Genomic DNA, 21,415 nt, shown 5'->3' on the forward strand with positions numbered 1-21,415 from the left:
GAGGAGTCTCCTGTATCTCTTGAACAGACAAACTGCTGAGTAACTGTCCTTTTTACAACATAACCAAGAGTCAAATAGACAACCATTAATCAAAACAATGTTTTCATTCAGGTAATGATTTACCCACTAGTGGCCTAACTCAGACCTTCCTGTATGCATTTTATTAAAACAGAATGATACAGAAATATTACTGTAATTTTAATATAGCGGTTCCTCATGCAGAAAGGGACTATTTATTAAATGAGATAAAAGTAATGCATAAGGATGGGGATATGGCTCTCATCTCTACTAATGTCTGTCTTTATAACATATTAAAAGAGTGGAAAATCTTTTTCCAGAAAGTTTATTGCAAATTTCTCTGAGAGTTTACTGCTATCCTGTGCAAACAACTGTGAATTATGATACTAGTAAGTATTGAGGGTGAATCTGAAAAAAAATAAGTACATCAACAGGTGACCTTCTGTACTCACTTGTCTGTACCTTGTCTTTTGACAAGGATCATGTCCACAGCTTGAGTTTTAATGTCAAGCTTTAGCTCAGCAAGTTTATTGGTGGGCTGCTGTTGGGCAAGTTAGGATCCAGGTTGCCTTCTGGTTGTGATCAGAACTGGGAAGCAAAAACCCCTCATGCCAGTATCTGGGGCATAAATAAGAACCTGCATCAGCTGGGGGACAGCAGTTTCCACTGCTGTTTCCCTGAACAGAGCAGAAGAGATGCTACCGTGAGACAGGCTCCAAGTTCAGCAGGGCGATGGTGCTACTATGACTACCTCCCACTGACTCTGGAGCCAAACTAAGTGCTGCTCTGCTCCTAGGAAGTCACAGCTCCTCACCAGTCTTGTTGTTTGGCTTTCAGGCAAAAAAGAAAAAGAGCATTTATGCAGTTAAGTTCCAATTTCTGCCAGGAGACAGTAACTGAAGTCCCACTCAACTGTGACTCATTGCTCAGTATATTAAATATTGTGTATTCAAGCTTAACTTAGAAAAGAAGCTCTTCTTTGTCCCCACAGAGTTCAAACCAGAGCAAGGGGGCATTGCAGCCCCCTAGCAGGGATTAAGCAACAAGCACAGCTGGCAGGTCAACACACTAGTGACACATGAATTGTAAATATAAGGGGTGAATCTAGACACCATTGAAAAATGGGCTCTGGTGTACTTGACCTTTCGTCATAATCAGTTTGTTTCTGGTAGACTATTTAAATGGGATAAGGAGTACTGAATAGAGTGACACTACAAGCGAATTTAAGTAGAAACACTCCAGCTGGATCACAGCTAACTAGCTGTAATTACAGCTTTGGACTTCTCAGGTATGCAGGTTTCAGTCTATTTATTAAAGCCACCGCTGATAGGAAAGGTACACATTTATATCAATATTATACGTGACACTGAGAATTTTGTGACAAGAACTCAGTAACCTTTATCAGCTGAAGTTGTGAAACAATGGCAGAAACAATGACATTTCTTTGTCAAGATGTGTTTTTCAAACTACTTCATTGACTGGCATTTATTATACATTTTCCTTTCAGGCTTACTACTTATGGTCTTCTCATGATTTTGTCTGGGACAGTGCCTGGGCCAACTGCCCTAGATACGTGCATATTTGCAAAATGTGCACTTTTTTCCAGCCCTTAAACATTTCCCCAGGATTCTTAAATCTGCCACAAATCAGTACGGACAGTTTAATGATCTATGTTTTGAACAGACAGGGATGGAACTGATGGTGTCCTGCAAATACCAGTGTATTCAAAACTTAAAAATATGTTGCTATGAAGGGTCCTGTTTTGGGCCATAACTACATTAGGGAAATTGAATCAGGACAGTAATGCTTCAGTAATGTATGGACAAAAGTAATGCATGGACAAAAGCATCCCCAGCATGGCCAAAGCTGCAGTGTCAAAGCGTGGCATTACACAAGGACAGTAATGCAACCAGCCCTATAAGTGAAACAAGCTGTACTGAGGGAAAAGAACAAATTAGATTTGCTTCTACAGGATCCATCTATTTTGTGAATCAGGTGCTCCTCACACTGTACATCTAAGTGCTCACCCCTCACGGGGCCTTCAGTAGTGCTCCCTCAATTTCCACTTGCCTCATGTTTTCTCATGGAAATCAAGGCACAAGGAGGTTGGAATAGGACTGAAGAATGGGGCATATCCAAGCTGCGTGCTGGGGCCCAACAATGTGCTGGCATCAGGTTGGGGCACACATATGTACCTGGGACCTGGAAGTGCTCCTGCTTTTTTACTTTATAGACACGGCATTTCTGTGTATGAGAGTAATGTTTTTAAATTACCTAACTGACAATAAATGTTCCCCCTGGCTTTCAATGGAAAACAGTTCTCATGATTTGATGATTTGAAATGTTGACACAATTCTCTTAATCCTGGTTTTCCTGATCCCAATTCAGTCAGAGGTTTGAGGAGGATCTGCCTACAGCTTCCCCTATAGCGATTCCCCCAATGAAGACCAAAAGGTCTCAAAAAAAAAAAATCAAAAAAGGTCAAGTTTTGCTACAGTATTGAAAAAGAAAAGCTTAAGCTTTTAATTATGAAGAAAAAGAACCAAGTCAGACAGCACAAACATTTTAAAAACCCACCACTGTAAACAACTCTTCCCCTATGTAGTGGGTTGACCTGGGCCACCTGCCAGATGCCCACTCTCTTGCTCCTCCCTCCTGAACAGGGCAGGGGGAGAAGATAAGTCAGATAAGCCCATAAACCAAGATCAAGACAGACAGATCACTTACTGATTACCATTATAGGCAAGGAAGACTCACCTTGAGGAAAATTAATTTAATTTATTCCCAAATGAATAGAGCTGGATGGAGAGAAACAAAAAAACAGAACACCTTCACCCCACCCCCCATGCTTGCCAGGCTCACCCCACTGGAATCCTACCTCCCCCAAGTTCCCCGAGCTGTGCAGGGGGCTGGGGAGAGGGGGCTGCGGCCACCCCCAGCAGCTCCTCTGTGCCGCCCCTTCCTCCTCACACCTCTCCCCTGCTCCAGCCTGGGCTCTCCAGGGGCTGCAGGACAAGCTCTGCTGGGCGCCTGGAGCACCTCCTGCCCTGGCTGCTCGCAGGGCTGCTTCTCGCACTCCTTTCCTCACTGCCAGGCAGCGTTTGGCCCTTGCTGAGCTCTGCTCTCCCTGAGTCTCCCTGAGGAGCCCACCCATGGCCGAGGGGCTCAGCCGGGCCCTGTGGTGGGGCCGCTGGAGCCAGCATGGGGCAGCCCTGGCCTCGCCTCACAGAGCAGCCCAGCAGGCCCTGGTACCAAAACCTGGCTACACACACCCCATACACCCTACCCTACTGTGTCTTTGCAGGTCTTTGGTGGGGGTCTTTGCCTCTAGGCTTCATTTTAGCCAGCTCACTAACTTTTTAAGTTGCAGAAAACATTATGCAGCCCCTGCAGCCCTTAAAAATGGCCTTTTCCTTCCGGCTGCATCCTGCATCCTGAAGTGGCAATACGAAAGCAAGGCGAAATACCAGCGCTGCTGCCTATAACTGAATTATGAACTGTGTAGATTATCTCAGTGTAGCTCTCTGAGATGCACTGCTATGGTCATTTTGATAATGCCTAGCACTTAACCTTAGGGATTTTAAAGATGTTACAACATTTCTTTGAAGCTTAGCCAACAAAGGGAACACACAGCACTAAGGCTGCATGGGATCAAGGCACAATGCAAATGAACGGACGCAACATTAAAGACTTCAGTGTACAAACAAGGCTTCAAACCAAGATCCTAGCTGTAACACTTCCTAAATCCTCCCAACCCCTCTTTTGTAAAGCTCTACTATCCCAAATTGGTGTCTCTTTTCTCCAGTGGCCCAGCTAAATGGCTTGGCTCCGAGGCCTCCGCCACTCTCACAACATGTATGCTGCACCTTCTCACCTGAGAGGGTGGTCGCAGGAGCTGGGTATGTGCCCAAGCACACTCAAGAGCAGATGCAAATCCTCTCTCAAAAAGAAATGATTCTGCAAGGACATACCCAGGGAAGGATATTACAATGGCTGGGAAAGTGGTTTTACTTCAATATTGACATAGGGAGTTAAGACAACCAGTGGGGGCGGAAGAAAAGTTGTATCAACAGCATGGCATGATTTAGCTTGCTGTGTAAGGAAAGGTGAGCATGAAGGAGCTCTCCCTCAGCTTTTTGACACACAAGGTCATTACGTTTGTCCCGCCGTCTAGCTGAAGGTAAGTTTCCAGGACCAAGCCGAAATCTCAGCAAAGTGGAAACAATGAGAAAAGTCTTCTAATTTAAGTCCAATATTTTGAAAAGAAAAAAAGCTGTTGGCTTCTGTTTGGACTCACTATTTTCTGACGTAGTATCAGATTCTCCTTGGTAGTGAGAAAAGGCTAAGTGAACTATGCACAGGATAGGGTAAAGCTAGGTGTGTGCTCACTAACAATCACCGGCAACTGCACAGACTGGGATTTATAAAGTGTTGATGCCTGGGATGAAAAAGTGCATGGGTCATATTCCTCTTTCTTGCCATTTATCATGAAAGAAACCCAGACTAATTTTAGTAGCTCCAATATAATTACACTAGGAGTGTTGTCACTGTAAGTAAACTTTGCATTTAGTCATCAGGAAGTAAAAAAAAAATCTTCTCAACTGCCACTGAAAACACAGTTAGCTGACAGAACAACATTCATCTCATCACTTGACATCTTACAGACTGAAGACCTTGGCATGAAAGGAACAAATGTCATTTTCCACTTATAACTATGGTGCTCTTTTATGCCCTTGAAGAGCTCAGTCTGAATTACTTTAATATTTTTGTTTGTTTGTTTATAATGTAATGTTTGCACATTGTGCAGCAAAACCTAATTATTTTTAAAGTCCTGATGCAGAACAGGATTAATATGCTTTTATTACATGCTTCTACAATATGTAGTCATGAAAAGATGGGACCTGAGCTGCAACTTGAAGCCTACCTGAATCTCTCAGAAGAGTGTGGGTTTCCTGACCAGATTCAAACCTTCTTCCTTGTGCCTTGCTTGTGATCAGAATGGTTGTCATTTCCATGGGCAGGAGTGTGCGCACTCGAGCAATTAAAGAAGCATCAGTACTTCCTTTACAATATTCTCCAGTAAACACACCATGAAAAAAACTTCTGGTCTAGCACGGTTTCCCAACCACTGAAGCACAGGCATAAGGCAACCACCAAAGCAGTCAAAGCTCTCTGCAAGGTGTGGGGAGGTATTTGAGGCCAGATCAAAGCCTCTCAGGACATGCTGAATCCAGGGAAAGGACCACATTTGGAAATGCTTTTCATTTTCTTGGTAGAGAGAAAAAAGAAGGAGATGACTGAAAACTAAAAATAATACAGTGTTTTCCTGGCATCGCTTTTCCTTGTGAGTAGTTCCTGCAAATGCTGGAGGGAATTTATGTGACCCTGAATGAGAAAGGAGGCAGGATTCACACTGGCAAATGGAGCCCTTGAGACTCCCCCTCTGTTTAGCTATAGTACATGTTATGAAAAAAAACACCACCACAACAACAAAAAAACAAACTTGAGAAATCCCACAGTATGACAGTCCATCAGTTCTTACTGAGGCAAAATTCCAAGTGCATCACTAAAACTTTGTCTAACCAGAAGCTCAGAAACAAGGACTCTGACAGCTAATTAAAAATGTATCCTAAAATACTTTGCTCTTCACCGGTCTGTCTGGATATATGGAGGAGTACCAAGGGCAACAGTCTTGCTCCTGAAAGTAAAGTGGCTCCAGGGTACACCTCAGGTACTTCTGTTCAGCCTTCCTGTTACATCTAGGCAAATACTTTTGGAAAGTGTGCAATGTGAATGCTGGTCTAGAAGAAGCTGTAAACAAGCTTGCCTGCTGCTGCAGTAGAAAATTTGCTTTCCAGCAGCGGAATGACCTGTAATAGTGCAACATGGTAAAGTGTGCTCTGCACCACTTTCTAAGTTACTTCTAGCATGTTTGTATGTTGTGCAGCCCAATTTAATTATGATAAAGACCTTGCTGATATGGAACAGAATATGATTTTATTACATGCTTTTACCACATCTAGACATACACAGGTAGCAAATACAAGCACAAATTTCTTTTCCAACACACAGCACAGAAAAACAGCTGTGTCTTAGTCTTATCATTTAGTAACACACCTTATGCTCCGGAAGGGCATTTTTGACCCCTGTGACCGCACAGACAAGGGAATTCAACAAAGCCAAGCAAATTTTCTTTTCCCATAAACAGGAGAAACATCTGATTTAAGAAATCGTACTCTTCACCGAGATCCAAAACACTTGGGTAGCAGCAGCTTCTGCTTCAAAACAGTGGTAACATTTAATGGCCATAACTGATATTATCTCACATAGGCCAGTATTTCTTACATTTAAAACAGAGGAAACTGCAGTGACACTAATGTAGACTAAATGCTCAGGTACTGCAAATTTTCATAGCTCAACCCTGGACCATACTACCTATTAGCAAGAGTTTCTCTTTAAAAAAACACTTCTAAGAACACATCAAAGTATTCAGAGGGGCTCACGCTTCCCAGCAGCACTACTCAACCTGCATGGAAGATGGAAACGTACAATGAAAGAAACCTAGAAACTACAAAAGCAAATCAGTTAAGTATATTCTGTTTGTATACACCAGTCCTGAGGATGAAAATCAGCAGATGAGTGCCTTGCAAAAAAAAAAAAAAGCTGGTGACCTGTGCTTGATTCAAATAACAAATGAAAAATAGCCTAAACTCGGTCCCAAACTGTGCATCAGCAAAAGGAAAAAAAATAGCGCTAGATGTGTCAGAGCTAAAGACATGGCGTTGCAGAGCTGGGGGAAAAGACAAGACTGGTCAGTAACTGCCTGCCCTGCACTTGCTTCAAGCTCCAGTTCCCTGTTCTCTGCTTCTCAAGAACACCAAATTTGCCTGCAGATTTAAAATAAAATAAGCAAAGTTATTGGCCTGAATTGAATGGTCAGAAGGAAAAGAAGAAGGTGATGCTTCGCTCTGCCTCCTTCCATCTGTTTGCATTTTTCAGTTCATCTGAGACATAAGATGGGTCCAAAATTCCCCAGACTGAGGCAGGAGCAGAGTACCAGCCTCCACTCTGCACTGCTTTGCTGATGTCAGTTTAAATCAGCTTTGAGCTATTGTTTTAACAAAGCAGCGTGTACATGGCACAGGTGTCAAGAAGAGTTTCTCAAAAAATTATTATCCCCTAAACTAGCTCTGTTGACTGTTATTGTTGCCCCCTTGATTTCACTGAACTCTTAATACTAGGACAATTTCCTAAGTGTGAAGCGTCTTTCCACAGTAAAAGAATATAAGGCATTGTCCCAAGTTCATGCTTCACATTGTGCCATCCGCTTCAGAGAGGGAATAGTTCTCAGTTGATCTGGGTGAATACTCCCATTTCCTCCTAGTGCTGACTTTAAAAAGGCATAGCTGGGGAAGAAAACTTGACTAAATAACCACAGACTGTAGAAGTGCTTCTTTTCCCTCTATGACCTGACTTCTACCACCTCTTGGGAACACAGGGTAGGCTGGGATGTATGGGGTGGGCTGCGAAAGGTTCAAATGGAGATCCATGGCTGTCTCTGACAGAATTATGGCTATAATCCCAGGCTACACTTTGAAAATCCAGCCCTAATTAGTGGCAGTACTTCAGCTACAACCCTCACTCTGTTAACAGAATTATGCAGCTCTTGAATGCAATACATTCCACTTATCCTGTTAGCTCGTTAAGCCACTGTGCTGGCACTGCAGTATTTTCCTATCAGGTGACTGCAAATCGCATGCAGCCAGTTTCTCGATTAGCAGAGCCTAACTCCCTGCTGGGTTCTCTGCAGCTGACTTGCATCCCCGAAGGACTGTGACCACACACGTGCCACAGGCTTCCCCCTCTGTTGTGGTCAGTGCTGTACTAGCCCTGTAATACAGTGCTTTCTCACTGCAGTTCCCTGATTAAGGGGAAAATTTGCCTTTATGGGCATGTCACAGTTGCCTTCTGAATGCAGAAGGCTCCTTTTGCCTCCTCTTGCAGCAGTGCTTATTTCGATATTTTTTTCTCCAGGAGACAGAAGTTTTTCACTCCTAAAAGCTTCTCTCCTAGAAGCCCTTACAGAAATTAGCATTTTTTTTTTCCATTGAAAGTGTAATGAACTCTTTCAGCAGATTCTAGATCGTGAACCCTGGAAGCCAAACTAATATTATAGAACAAAAGTGCTGTTCAGTACTATCAGTAAAGTCCTCTAGAAGGCAACTACCAATAGGTTTATGACAAGTGAACATTCAGTGACAGCATGCACTAAGTATACCAGGTCTCCATGCTGGCATGAAGGTATTTGCTGTTTCCCAGTCTACCCTATGTGGGTAGAACGCTGGTTTAGAATAACGACAAGATAGAAGAGGGGTGTTATGAGTAACCACTTTCGATTAAAACAAAAGCAAGGACTGAGGCAACAAATCAGTATCTCCCCCAGAGTCCAACATCTTTTTCTTCCAAAATTTTGTTAGATTCAGCTTTTTCATTGTTTCAACAGTTCTGCCTAATAAACTTCAGCTATCCTTTGGCAGCAGAGGAAAAGCTTTGATTAGAGATCTTGATCTTCCTATGTTCTTTGGAAACTTCATTTAAATAAATTCCTAGATTTTCAGATACTTAAATATAACAGCTGTGCCTGCATTTGTGTTAGTGTTTAATTTGTGCTTTATGAGTTGAATGCTGGGTTACATCTAAGAGACAGTCATTTTTCTTGACATGTAGCAAACTTCTTAGGAGGACTGCTTTCTGCAGGATACCTCACCAAGGACTCATTGCAGCTCTGATGCTGCATGCTATCTGACATCAGTGGGCCTTTAAGCACTAACATGTCCCTCAGCAAGTTGAAAGCAGTCCAAAGGATGGCAGTAGTTTACACCCCAATGTGCAAAACAAACTTTTACAGACACAAAAGGCTCTTCTTTCCCACTGCCCTCGCCTCTGGTGCAGTCAACTGAGAAGGCTCTCTGCAGTTGCTAACCAACTCTGTGCTCCCAAGAGCTACCATTATCCACAAAAACAAACAAACAAAAAAACCCACGAAGGAAATCTAGGTTTAAGATCAGATTAACATCAAGCAGCTGCCTAATGCAGGACAGGATCACGCCTGTAAACCTGACAGGTCTGTACACAGAGTATTAGTGTGCTTAAGCACTCTCACAGCAAAGAGCTGTGTGTAAATAACAGCCTCTCGGGAGCAGCTAAGCAAACCCCTACACCACGGAAATAATTGGCAGCAGCATCATTGATAGGTAAGACAGGCTCAGGGGGCACTGTTCGGATCCTGCAGTTCTGCACAAAATTTGCCCCTGTAGACTCTAAATTCAATCTTCTCAAGAACATGTCCTGTTTGCATTGAGGACTAAAAAATTGCCACTAATGCCTTTTCTCTTTGAACTACAGAACAAGGAGGGGGATCAAAATGTAGGGCAAATATGGTAGAAATACCCTAAAATGCAACACGTCGATGATGTCTTCGGAAGGCAATGAACTGTGTTAGACAGCAGTTATTAGAGGCTTTAGAAACTCCTCGCTCTTCTAATGCAGCTTGGCTGGGACAAGTACATAGATGAATAATGCTGACATGCGTGGGACAACCGGATCACTCAGCTAAGCTGTATTTGAGGAAGGGCTCGAAGCATTCATCTTGCTGTCAGAGGGTCTGGATGAGGGAATCTGGTCAATGACCCTTCGCGCCATAAAAGAGGCAGCAAGGCAGTAAACAATGCCCGTTCTTCTAAATGAATGCCCCGAATATCAATTCCCTACAAATAGCGTTATTTTGAGAAGTAAGTTACAGACCCTTCACTTTCAACCTTGGATCCTACTTTTGGCAGAACTGAAGTGACTGCAGAGATTTATAGTCTGCTTTAATAAATAGGGAAATATCTCTGCTTCTTCAAATGTCCCTTAATCTTGCTGAATTACTAATAAAACATTTGCACTCCACAGGGCATTTTTCTAGTCATGCTAGCACAGAAACTGTAAAGCTGAGAAGTAAAAATAAAGTCCTAAGAGACAGTATCTACAGTCTGGTAGTTAATGCAGCCACATTCGTGCTCAGTGTTTCTTCTGTGTATCTTTTGGGAGATACATCAGAACCAGCAGAAACTGCTTATCCTATCTCAGTAAACCCACGGTCTATTTTTTTAAAATTTTTATTTTAATTGCCTTTGTTTTCCTATTTGGCTGCTGCAGCTGAGCACCCACTGCTTTGTTTTCCTTAGTTTGTGGCTATCTACAGCAGCGGGTTTTAAAAAGCTAACAGTTTTATCCAGTGAAGAGTGCTTGTGGAAATACTGATTGTAATCGAACTGTCAGAGAATGACTGGTGTTGGAAGGGATCTCCTGAAGTCACCTGGTCCAACCCTTCAGTGAAAGCAGGACCAATCCTGAGTAGGTTACTCGGGGCCCTGTCCTGTTGAGTTCTGAGTATCTCCAAGGAAAGAGAAATGACAAGATCCCTGGACAAAACCCCAAAAGTTCCTGAAGTCTAATCTGAATTTCCCCTGTGGCAACTTGTGTCTGCTGCCCGCTGTGATTTCACCATGCTCTGTGAGAAGAGCGAGCCTCCTTCTGCCCTACACCCTTCCACTGCGTAGTTAAGGGCATCACTAATATTCCGCTTAAGGCTTCTCCTCTTAAGACTGCACAAATCCACCTCTATCTCTCCCACTCCTCATATGTAATGTCAACAACTAATCTGAAAGATAAAGAAAAGAGGGGCCAAGCTCATCCTGAAAATGACTGTGGTAGGGTTTTATGGCAAACTTAAGGTATGCCAAAGATTTTTAGGGGAAGCAACGTTTACAAAATCCAGTCTCTGATAACAGCTGAGCTCACTACAGCAATTTGGGTATCACGGCTTCACAAAGGATTTGGCCTGCTGCATGCTGGATGCAAAAGACTTCTGAATCTGAAGTCATTACATATGACAGGAGGGGGGAAAGGATGTCAGCTAAATGCAGGAGTGCTGTCACTGCAGAGAAGTCATTAGCGTGTATAACATTAGTGTGTATAATATTATCATTAGTCTGTATAATGATAGAATTCTTGTAGATGTTAATAAATAAATCACACCTTAACAGCAAGAGAGGTGGGTTTTGGTGTGTGTGTCAGTTTTGATGGAGATCAGCGCAGAATCTGTCTCAAACACTTCTATCAGTCATGGGAAATTGCTCTCGTGTAACAGATCAAGGCAATGCAGAGGTTCGTACCTGTCCTGGTTTTGCCTGGGATAGAGTTAATTTTCTTCCTGGTAGGAGGTATGGTTCCGTGGTATGGTATGGTTTTGGATTTGGGATGGAAATAATGTCGGTAACATGCTGTTTTAGTTGTTGCAGAGCAGTGCTTACACTAAACCAAGGACTGTTCAGCTTCTCATGCTGCCCTGACAGCAAGAAGGCTGGGGGTGCAGCAGGAGCTGGGAGGGGACAGACCCAGGACAGCTGACCTAAAATGACCAAAGGGATGTCCCATACCTTGTGGTGTCATGCTGAGCAATAAAAATGGGAGGGATTTGGCCGGGGGGCTTCTGCTCAGGGCCTGGCTGGGCATCAGTCAGCAGGTGGTGAGTAATTGCGTTGTGCATCACTTGCTTTGTTTATTCTTTCCTTTTTCCTCTCCTCTGCTCTCCTCTCCTCTATCCTACCTTTTTTCTTTCTTATTAAACTGTCCTTATCTCAACCCACATATTGCATTTTTTCTTTTCAATTCTCTCCCCAGTTCCACTGGGGGTGGAGGGGAGTGAGCGAACGGCTGCGTGGTGCTGAGCTGCCTGCTGGGTTAAACCACAACAATACCTCATGCTACACACACCACCCACATGGTCCTCATCTAGCGGGGAGGAACGGGACTCATAATGCACGAGATGTGGCTCCCATCTCCACACAAAATCCCTGCCGCCCACCTAGATCCCTCCCCTGGCCGACCACGCTGAGATGAGAGCAGGTATCTTCTGTGTGAAATATCTCCCCTCTCATCCCCACCAGGCATGTTCCTGCCCTCTTTCCTTTTGCCCTACGGAGGCAGCCCTGATGCTTGCTTGCCTGCAGCTGTATGTGCAGCAATGGAGACAGAGAGGAGCACAGAGCTTGGCTGCTGTGGCTTCAAGCTATAGTGAGCAGAGGCTGGGGCTCTGCCATCAGGCCCCATGGGCCCTTACAGCAGCTCTCACTGTGCTCTTCTCCTCTCTCCTGCAGAGCAAAACTTTCTTGGCCAGTGTCCAAATCTTTGGGCTACATGGAAGTAGGTCTGAGCCAGGTCACCTCCTTGGGCCATGCCCCACAAACCAGGTGAAAGGAGGTGAACAAAAGACATGGCTCTTTGCCTCCCATCTGGGGGCAGTCCGTGCTACAGTCTGGAGCAAAGCACAAAGGATGACTGCTGAATCTGGAAGCCAGAGCTGCCCCTTCTGCAAGTGGTAAGAGCCACTGGCTTTGTCGCATTCATATTTCATGTTCTGCTGCTGCAGCAGCATTACATATCCGTGAGCTGCATGGCACTGAAGCAGTCTGTGCTGCCCACCCTGTCAATGATGCATCACTCACAGTAGAAAGTGAGGACATCACAAGACAAACACTTGGCAGCTCCTCCACTCTGCTCCTTGCTCTCAAAAGCACAATTGAATAATAAACTTCTAAAAACCTGAGCATCCTCTCACTGGTAGCAGCTCCAAAAAGCACAAAGACTCCCGGGGCGCTGCTGCATCATGTGGGGAGGCAGCTGCAAAACCAGTGGACTTGCAAGCTGAGCCTCAGGCACAGCCCTGGCTCACCGTCACAGCAAAGTCGATCTCACATCCCTGGCCGTGCCTGGTAGCTTAGTCCACCCCTCCTCGAGGGTCACACAGTGGCTGCCATCAGCCAGCTGTCTGAGAGGCAGCCAAGTGGTCCTGAAGGCTGCTCAGGGCCAGAGCACAGCACGCTTTTCAGGCAGCCTGGATCTCCTAATCAAGGTGATCTTCAGAACAGAAGCAGCCAGCAAAAATGTGAAAGGAGTGAAAGAGAAAAGGAAAGAAAAAGTGACAAAGGGGGAAAAGAGAAAAGGCAAGGCTCTATAGAAGAGTGGAAAAGAAAGAGCAGTGAAGAGGCTATGAAGAAAGAAAGCACTTAATTTCTAAAATTCCAGATCTTCCACATATCATAAAGATTTCATCCCCCTTTTTCAGATACATTTCAAAAAACACCAACCAAAACAAACAAAAAAGGCCAACAGCGACCATCACAGAATTGCTAGAACTCAAACCTGAGAGCAGCATCTTTCAAACTTGCTTACTGGCTAGGATAGGTTATACCCTTTGGGGAACAATGAGAGAAATAAATAGGCTGCTAATAAAACCAGGGTTTCCTGATGGCTAGTGGCACCTCCAGACTTTTCCGGTATTAGCCTTGAGTATTCCTGCATAGCTGAATCAGCTCTGTGGTAACGGGTATTAGAAACCCTCAAGTACTTCACCTCTGCAGTCACAGGCACTGAACAGTCCCAGCTGGCTAGACAAAAGGTCATTAATGCGTTGGTACCTGAAATAATACAGTCTGTTATATATTTTTTGAACTCAACTTTAACAATTTCCTGGGGTCACTTAGGTAGTATGAGCGATGTCGGTGGTCCTTTGCTAAGAATATCAACATACAGTCTAATAATGTGGTTTAGACTTACGTTCACCATAAAGCCCTGTTGCATTGCCATAAGGGTACAAAGGGCCTCAGTGTAAATAAAAAACAGATCCCTGCAGCTAGAAAGTGAGCTGTGCAGAAACAATTTAGACGCTTTCCATCAGACTTTACTAAGAGTTTAACCCCACTTTTTAACTGGAGATTTCAAGAAGGGAGAGACTGCATGCTTTCAATATATATGGAAATACTCTTGTCTGAGAACTCAGCTAGCCAGGAAAACCAGACTGATATTTAATATAAGTGGAAGATGTTTCTCAAGAGATACAAGGATTAAAAATGAACAAAGGATTCAAAGTTCTATTTAAAAAAAGACAGTCCTCATATATACTGATATATAACACACTGACCTACACTGATTTCCCCACTTGAGCTACTTTTGCTCTTAATCTTTCATACAAGCAACAGTTACAGCAAAAATGATTTAGCAAAGTACGCAATATTATATAACTGTATTCTGTCATCACAACTATGTGAACAGGACCTGATTAATCTGCTGGGGGCGGTCTTGGAAACCAGGAAATATAAACCTAAAAGATAACCAGGAAAGTTTAAGTCTGCCTCTTGATGAATAAAAATTGTAATGCTTCTTCCTTTTTTCAGCTGTCTGATCACTAACTTTCCTCAGTTAATATAACATCACAGACATATTTTTGCATCACCTGAGGTTTGTGAGAAGTTAAGTGCAGGACACACAAGATATACTCAAGATTCGGATAGAACATGAAACTAAAAGCTGAGCCATAAGCAGAAGAAGGAGGAAATAGGTATCTGAACAGCAAGAATAGAAAATGTAAGAGAGGCCAAAAAAGCAGCTAGGTGGAAAGACTGACAATCACCACTGGGCTTCCACCATATACAAATGAACATACACACAGAATCACGTACATACACACTACATTTGAAGGGCAGATATCTGCAGGCACTGAATTTATATATACAACTTTAACTGCTGAAAAAACTTTCTAGCCTTCTGTCACCCCCTGCTCTTCTTTGTCACCTGCTTGCAGAATTTCTACTGAAACAACCTGTGAATTCTGCCACAAACATTCAAAATGACCTACAAATCCACAAGTTATAAACACGTGCAAGGTCACCTCACATTCGTCTCTGCAGTCAGGCCTGCTGATTTTATACAGGTTATTTGAGGGTATGGGTTATTTCAGGACATATTCTTAGTACTGGTTACTTTTATAAAGGATTACACTTTTTGAAATTTCAATAATGTTCTTCTATTTTCAAATCTACTTCCCATTCCCCCTTCTTCCCATGACTTAGGAAAGTAGATGAGGAAACAAAAGAAAGAGATTTCAAGAAAAATAAGTTATTCTTCTCCTTCACGCTGGCTGCTGGCAAATACTTGGTTATTGAAAATCCTGTCAGGACTGAAGTCAATGCCATCTCCAGCAGAGATGAAACGTCATTGTAAAACTGCACTCAGTGAGGGTCAGCACAGGCCTCAGATCTGGCTTTGGCAAGTTTAATGACCTCTTTCCCTCTGTACGTCTAGCTGTTTGGCTGGCTGCCTTTTTGAGGCAAAGAAATCCTCCCAGTACTTGAGAAGAGCCACATTAGGGGGATGTTCCTGAAAGCTGTTGAGAGAGTGGCTGGGCAAGCAGTTGCACACCTCAACCTAAGTTCATACCTTGGCTTGTATGTGGATATGAACAATACGGATGTGTGTACATGAGAAGAGAACGTGCCTGTTTTCTTCTCCCTGCGTCACTTTTCCAGCTGGTCACAGGGAATGAAGCACCATTTACCCTAGTTGTATGTGATTCCACTAAAACTTTTGTTTCATTTGTGAGTGTTCAGAGACCTTATAATCTGTACCACCTACCCGAGAATTTCTCAGTCTTCTCAACCGCGCATTGACACCTTGTAAAATTATACTTTGCTTTTGCATGGCAATTTCACCATTGATATATTCAGTTTATTTATCATTTGTGTGTCCTAAGTATTCCTCTCACATCTGTAAACCTACAGGCTACACCTACAATTGTAACACAGAGCAGAGGGCAGGTTGGTCAGTGTATTAATACTCCCCAGACAGAGAGAATCTCCTTGTTCTTTTCTGAAAATAATAATAATAATAATAATAATAATAATAATAAATCTATTTTTACTTAACTCTTCCAAATTGTTTGAATTATACTCCAAAGCAACTGCCTGAAGTGTTGTGCCTTACAGCAAAATAAGTAATTTAAAATAGCCACACAAAGGAACACAATGTAAATGACAAGCAAATCATATCTAGCATATATTTGTGCAATAGTTCATCTAGGCTTTGAGATAAGGACCCCCTGAATCAGCAGGAAGATCTCTAATGGCTTCAGTGGATCTGGCTTTCAGATTGCCATGATCTATACCGATGGACTTAAAAGTCGTAGTAACATCTTTTTAAGCATCTCTTCCTTTTTCACTTGGCAGCATGTCTGAGACCCAGCAGCAGATACAAGTACGCTAATCACCATCTTCAAGAGATGAGGTGAACCTCTGACATCTTAACATCGTTTATAAAATCATTAATCTCTTACAAACATCACAGATATTTTAAAAGAAACCCACCAGCTGCTAATTCTGCCTGATTTCCCAAGTTTTCCTGACGTCCCATTTTCATATCATCACAGTGGTATCACAAGAGTTTCACAGAACAAGTTTCTTCACTGTCCCAGCTCCATCTGCCTTTTTTGTCTTGTTCTTTGTAAGCTCTAGAGAGTCATCTGGGATTTTACTCATTGCTTTGAATAAGCACTGAGTTCATGTTTTTCCCTGTACACCCTTTAAAACTTATTCAACTTCTTTGGAAGTCTTATCCACACAAACAGTTGTCTCTCAGCTAATATTTGCATTTCTTCCTCAACATGAGTCATTTCTTCTTCATTCTAACCAAATGACTATGGCTCAGTATACTTATTTTCCTGGACGGACACATCAGTCAGGAACCTGTGTTCTTCAGCATGGCTAAGACTTGCACTTAAGTAGTCTGCTTTGTCTCATCAGCTAATAGGAATTAGCATCAGATTAAGGACTATGACAACAACTTTTACTTTAGAATTTCTAACCCCTTCAAAGAACATTAATTCTTAACATATACCTGAGAGAGAAGATACTGACAGCCCCATCTGTGATAAAATATAATGACGACCAACAGCAGTACAAAGGAACAAAGCACAGCAAGACATGAAAAAAACACAAACGGAACTAATTTGAAATGGCATGTACTAAAGATGGAATATAATTACCCAAATTAGAATTTGAACAATTAGAATTCATGCATTAACTCAATTATTCTTGAAAAAGTATCAGTATGATTTTAATGACCACCAGAACACAGACTCCTTATCTTGATGAAAATGCAATGCCCTCCCAGAAACACTAGGCTAGAAATTAATTTCTGGGTCATGGAGTCCAACACATACAGCAACTGGTACATTTCAACCCCATTGTTTCAGATTTCTTAGCTGATTAACACCATTCCTACATCAAAAGTCTTCTACCTCAGTTGCAATTCTACACAAAACCATGTGACCACGTGGTTACTATCCACATGCAAATTTCGCTCTCTTATATTGTTAAATAAACATGCAAAGAACTTCCTCAACTCATGAGTGCCAGAGGATATCAGAGTTCCTGAAATATTTGCTTATGCATTCAAGAAGAATTTCATTTTGTAATAAAAACTGTGTAATGAGACTCTGATCAGTATCATGCATCCCCTGATGTGTTTACATGCTTCTAAAGCACCTTAGAAAATCATGAGAAAAAGTAGAAATGGTAAAACTATACGCCATGCTAACTGATACGGAGAAGGGAAGTCTAATCTTCACATTCACTAATCCTGGAACAGAAAAGGAAATGAAATTGAACAATAGCAACTTAAAAATTGAGAAAAGCATATTTTTTGTTCTTGCATGGCCTAATTAGAGAGCAAAATTTATTACTACATGGACACAGAAAACCAAGAATTTAACAAGACCAAAAAAAAAAAAAGTAATGGATGGCTATATAACATATGGTAGCAGAAAGTCAAACAGGATGCTAAACCATGACCTAAGCAGCTGCTCACTAGATCTGTCTACATTTCTGATTTATTGCATGGGACTTCTTTTTTGGTGAAGATTTGACTTGCATCTTTACATGGTGTCTTGTGATACATACTAGAGCGCACAATTTATGAGCCCCAAATTATTTCCCTGATCCTATGACTTACAGTCATCAAGCAAAGCACCCCATTTGCAATGTTTTGGACACACATTTTCACAACAGCTAGCCCACTGTGCCTATCCACACCTGGAATGGGCAATCGGTGAAAACATCATGGCCAGTGAACTCATGATGTAGACAAGTGGTCCTGGAGACATAATGGAGGCCAGCAAACCAAACCCTGGTCCTTTCCACTCTGTGCTTTATCCATCAGTATTGCAGACATATTCAATATGACCGAGAGGATTTCATGCCCACGTACTGCAGGATCCTTGCAACTTCCGTGGTCCCAGGTGTTGGACTAGCTGGATGTTGGAGAAGATTCATCCATGCAGCATTCCTGTTCCTTTTTTTTCCCCATTTCAAACTCTATTTTAAAGGCCAAAGCAGAACCTATTACGCTGGTGTAAGACAGAAGCAACTGTACCAAAGTCAACAGTTTTACACTGTGTTTGCAAAGCGCGGATGTCGTGGAGCGAGATATCACTAGCACTATATACCAGCACAGAGATGATTACACTAGTGCAGTGTGCTGAATAGTCACTGATCTTTCCATAATTTACTAAACTACAGAAGGGAGTAATATGATGTGCAGACGATTAGTACGGCTATTATGTGACCATAACAAGAGACATTCGGGAAGCAAGTGGCTGGGAAACACCAGACATGTATTGAACCCATTAACAAATAAATGGCTTGTGTAATGATCTTCTTGGTGCTGCTGAAATAAAATCACTCCAGTTCCCCATCTGTCATGCTTTTAATTTCTTCACTTCAACTCTGTGCTGCACTGCAAGTCTGCTAATTAAACCACTCTAAATCTGCATTAAGAAGTTCATACAGGATCAGATGCCCTGTAAGGTTAAGTTGACCCAAGTGTTTTCTTTGAAACCTGTGCAAAGAAACAAGGGCAACAGGGAGAAGCCCAAAATTGGTGCAGCTGATCTGCAAATGAAGAGTATGCTTTGGCGAGAGATACCTAGGGATGGCTCAGCAGCTGCTGCTTAATTAGAGTCCATGAGAGGGCAAGAAGGTGACAACATTTTAACAGGAGATATGGTGGCCTTAGCCCTGCCTTTTGTTCTGCCCCTACTCTGTTTTTCTGACTGCATAACTGCACATTCATGGCAGCACAATAGGAAAAAGTTCAATAAACGAATGCTGAAAGAATTATTTTGCTTAATAACTTAACAGATACCAGCTCTCTTATGTGATCTCTTCCCTGTTTAAATCCATCGTAGCTAAGCCTGTGGCAGTGCATGATGTACAAAATAAAATAGATTTTGCGTGATGTACAAAATAAAATAGATTTTGAAGTTACCAGGTGCTCAACCATGCTTGCATTGGTAAAAGAGGACTAAAGGATGAGGACAATGTCAGCACCTCTGCAGCTTCCACTTCTAATCACTCATGTTACACATCAGTGCGCTGTACAGTGCAGGTACCCCAACTGTCCTCTCTGTATAGTCTGATACCCTGCCCGGGAAATCACAGAATCATCTAGGTTGGAAGAGACCTCCAAGATCACCCAGTCCAACCTCTGACCTAACACTAACAAGTCCCCCACTAAACCATATCACTAAGGGCTACATCCAAACGTCTCTTAAAGACCTCCAGGGGTGGTGACTCAACCACTTCCCTGGGCAGCCCATTCCAATGCCTAACAGCCCTTTCAGTAAAGAAGTTCCTCCTAATATCCAACCTAAACCTCCCCTGGCGCAACTTTAGCCCATTCCCCCTCGTCCTGCCACCAGGCACATGGGAGAATAGACCAACCCCCACCTCGCTACAGCCTCCTTTAAGGTATCTGTAGAGTGCGATAAGGTCTCCCCTGAGCCTCCTCTTCTCCAGGCTGAACAAGCCCAGCTCCCTCAGCCGCTCCTCGTAAGACTTGTTCTCCAAACCCCACACCAGCCTCGTCGCCCTTCTCTGGACTCTCTTGAGCACCTCCATGTCCTTCTTGTAGTGAGGGGCCCAAAACTGAACGCAGTACTCGAGGTGCAGCCTCACCAGAGCTGAGTACAGGGGGACAATCACTTCCCTCGACCTGCTGGCCACACTGCTTCTTATACAAGCCAGGATGCTGTTGGCCTTCTTGGCCACCTGAGCACACTGCTGGCTCATATTCAGCCGACTATCAACCAATACTCCCAGGTCCTTCTCTGCCAGGCAGCTTTCCAACCACTCATCTCCCAGCCTGTAGCGCTGCTTGGGGTTGTTGCGCCCCAGGTGCAGGACTCGGCACTTGGCCTTGTTGAACTTCATACAGTTGGCCTCAGCCCATCGGTCCAGCCCATCCAGATCCTCCTGCAGAGCCTTCCTGCCCTCGAGCAGATCGACACACGCACCTAACTTGGTGTCGTCTGCAAACTTACTGAGGGTGCACTGGATGCCCTCATCCAGATCATCGATAAAGATATTGAAGAGGACTGGCCTCTCAATATTTGATATATATGACTAGTTATTTCATTGTTTAGAAATCACCTGGCTTCACCACAGGTTGCAGAAGGGCACTGGCTTTCAACGCACCAGCAATACGTGCAAAGTCGCTGCTTGTCACAGTGCTCGGAGTCCCCCGTTTCAAAGCTGCAGGGCCACCGTGCTGAGCGCCCTTGGTGACAAGCAGGGCATTCAAGAGAAGCGCTGTGCGGGAGACATGTCGATCCACTGCCCTGCATCATACTCACCCCACACACATGGCTTTTTCCCCTCTTCTCTCCTAGATACGCAGTCCTTGGAGATGCATCTGCAATATGCAGGTGATTTAGTGCAGAAAAAGCACTGAGTGATGTTTTGGGCCCATTTCTTGTGTCTTTCAAATCAGTTCTGATTTTTGGCACCAAACCTAAACTTGTATTTGGTGCTTATATTTGAAACTCCAACCCTTCAAAACACTTTACCTTATCTTTCATAAGGAGGGATCAGGAATTTAGGAAGAACACAAAATTAATGGACTTTTAAATATGCAGACAGCTGCATGCTGAAAAGCAGAGATGGAACAATAAAAAAGAACATACTTGTACGTTGTGAGTTACAGGTTACTGCTCGGGAAATCAGTGCTGATGCTCACAAATAATATCATTGTTTGTATTTCCCCTGCTCAATTTGTGCTTGTTAGGCAACAAAATCTGAGCACATACATCTTGTAAGTGGAGTCTTTTTTGATGACATAAACTGGCGGTGATAGTGGTTCAAAGCACATTGAGCTGAAAAAGTCGGTATCAAGAGAGTGGGGAAAAAAGCCACAAGGCACGCAGAACTGCATCACTTATCACTTGTCACTTCAGCTATTGACATATCTGAAATGTCATAATGAAAATACAGTTTGAAGTGATTCTACTTGCTAATTCTGCTCTGTTTTGAAAGATTCTGCCAATTTGGAAGAAAATCCTTAAACTTTTCCAGTAAAAGCAATGGAGTTTCAGCACATGCTCCACACCTTTACTGCATCAGGACCATAAAAGCCAGTGTTATTGAACAGTACTCAGAAGAGGCCTTAGTGCAAATGAGTTTTT

The 21,415-nt window shown here is 43.0% G+C and overlaps 1 protein-coding gene across 12 annotated transcripts in view; it reads right to left on the bottom strand.

Annotated features, from left to right (window-relative positions):
- Positions 1 to 21,415, bottom strand: part of HECW1 (HECT, C2 and WW domain containing E3 ubiquitin protein ligase 1) — a 267,774-nt gene that overhangs the window by 110,833 nt on the left and 135,526 nt on the right. The gene's annotated exons all lie outside the window — the stretch shown is intronic.

This window comes from Cygnus atratus, chromosome 2 (genome assembly GCF_013377495.2).
Source record: "Cygnus atratus isolate AKBS03 ecotype Queensland, Australia chromosome 2, CAtr_DNAZoo_HiC_assembly, whole genome shotgun sequence".
Classification (NCBI taxonomy): Eukaryota; Metazoa; Chordata; class Aves; order Anseriformes; family Anatidae; genus Cygnus; species Cygnus atratus.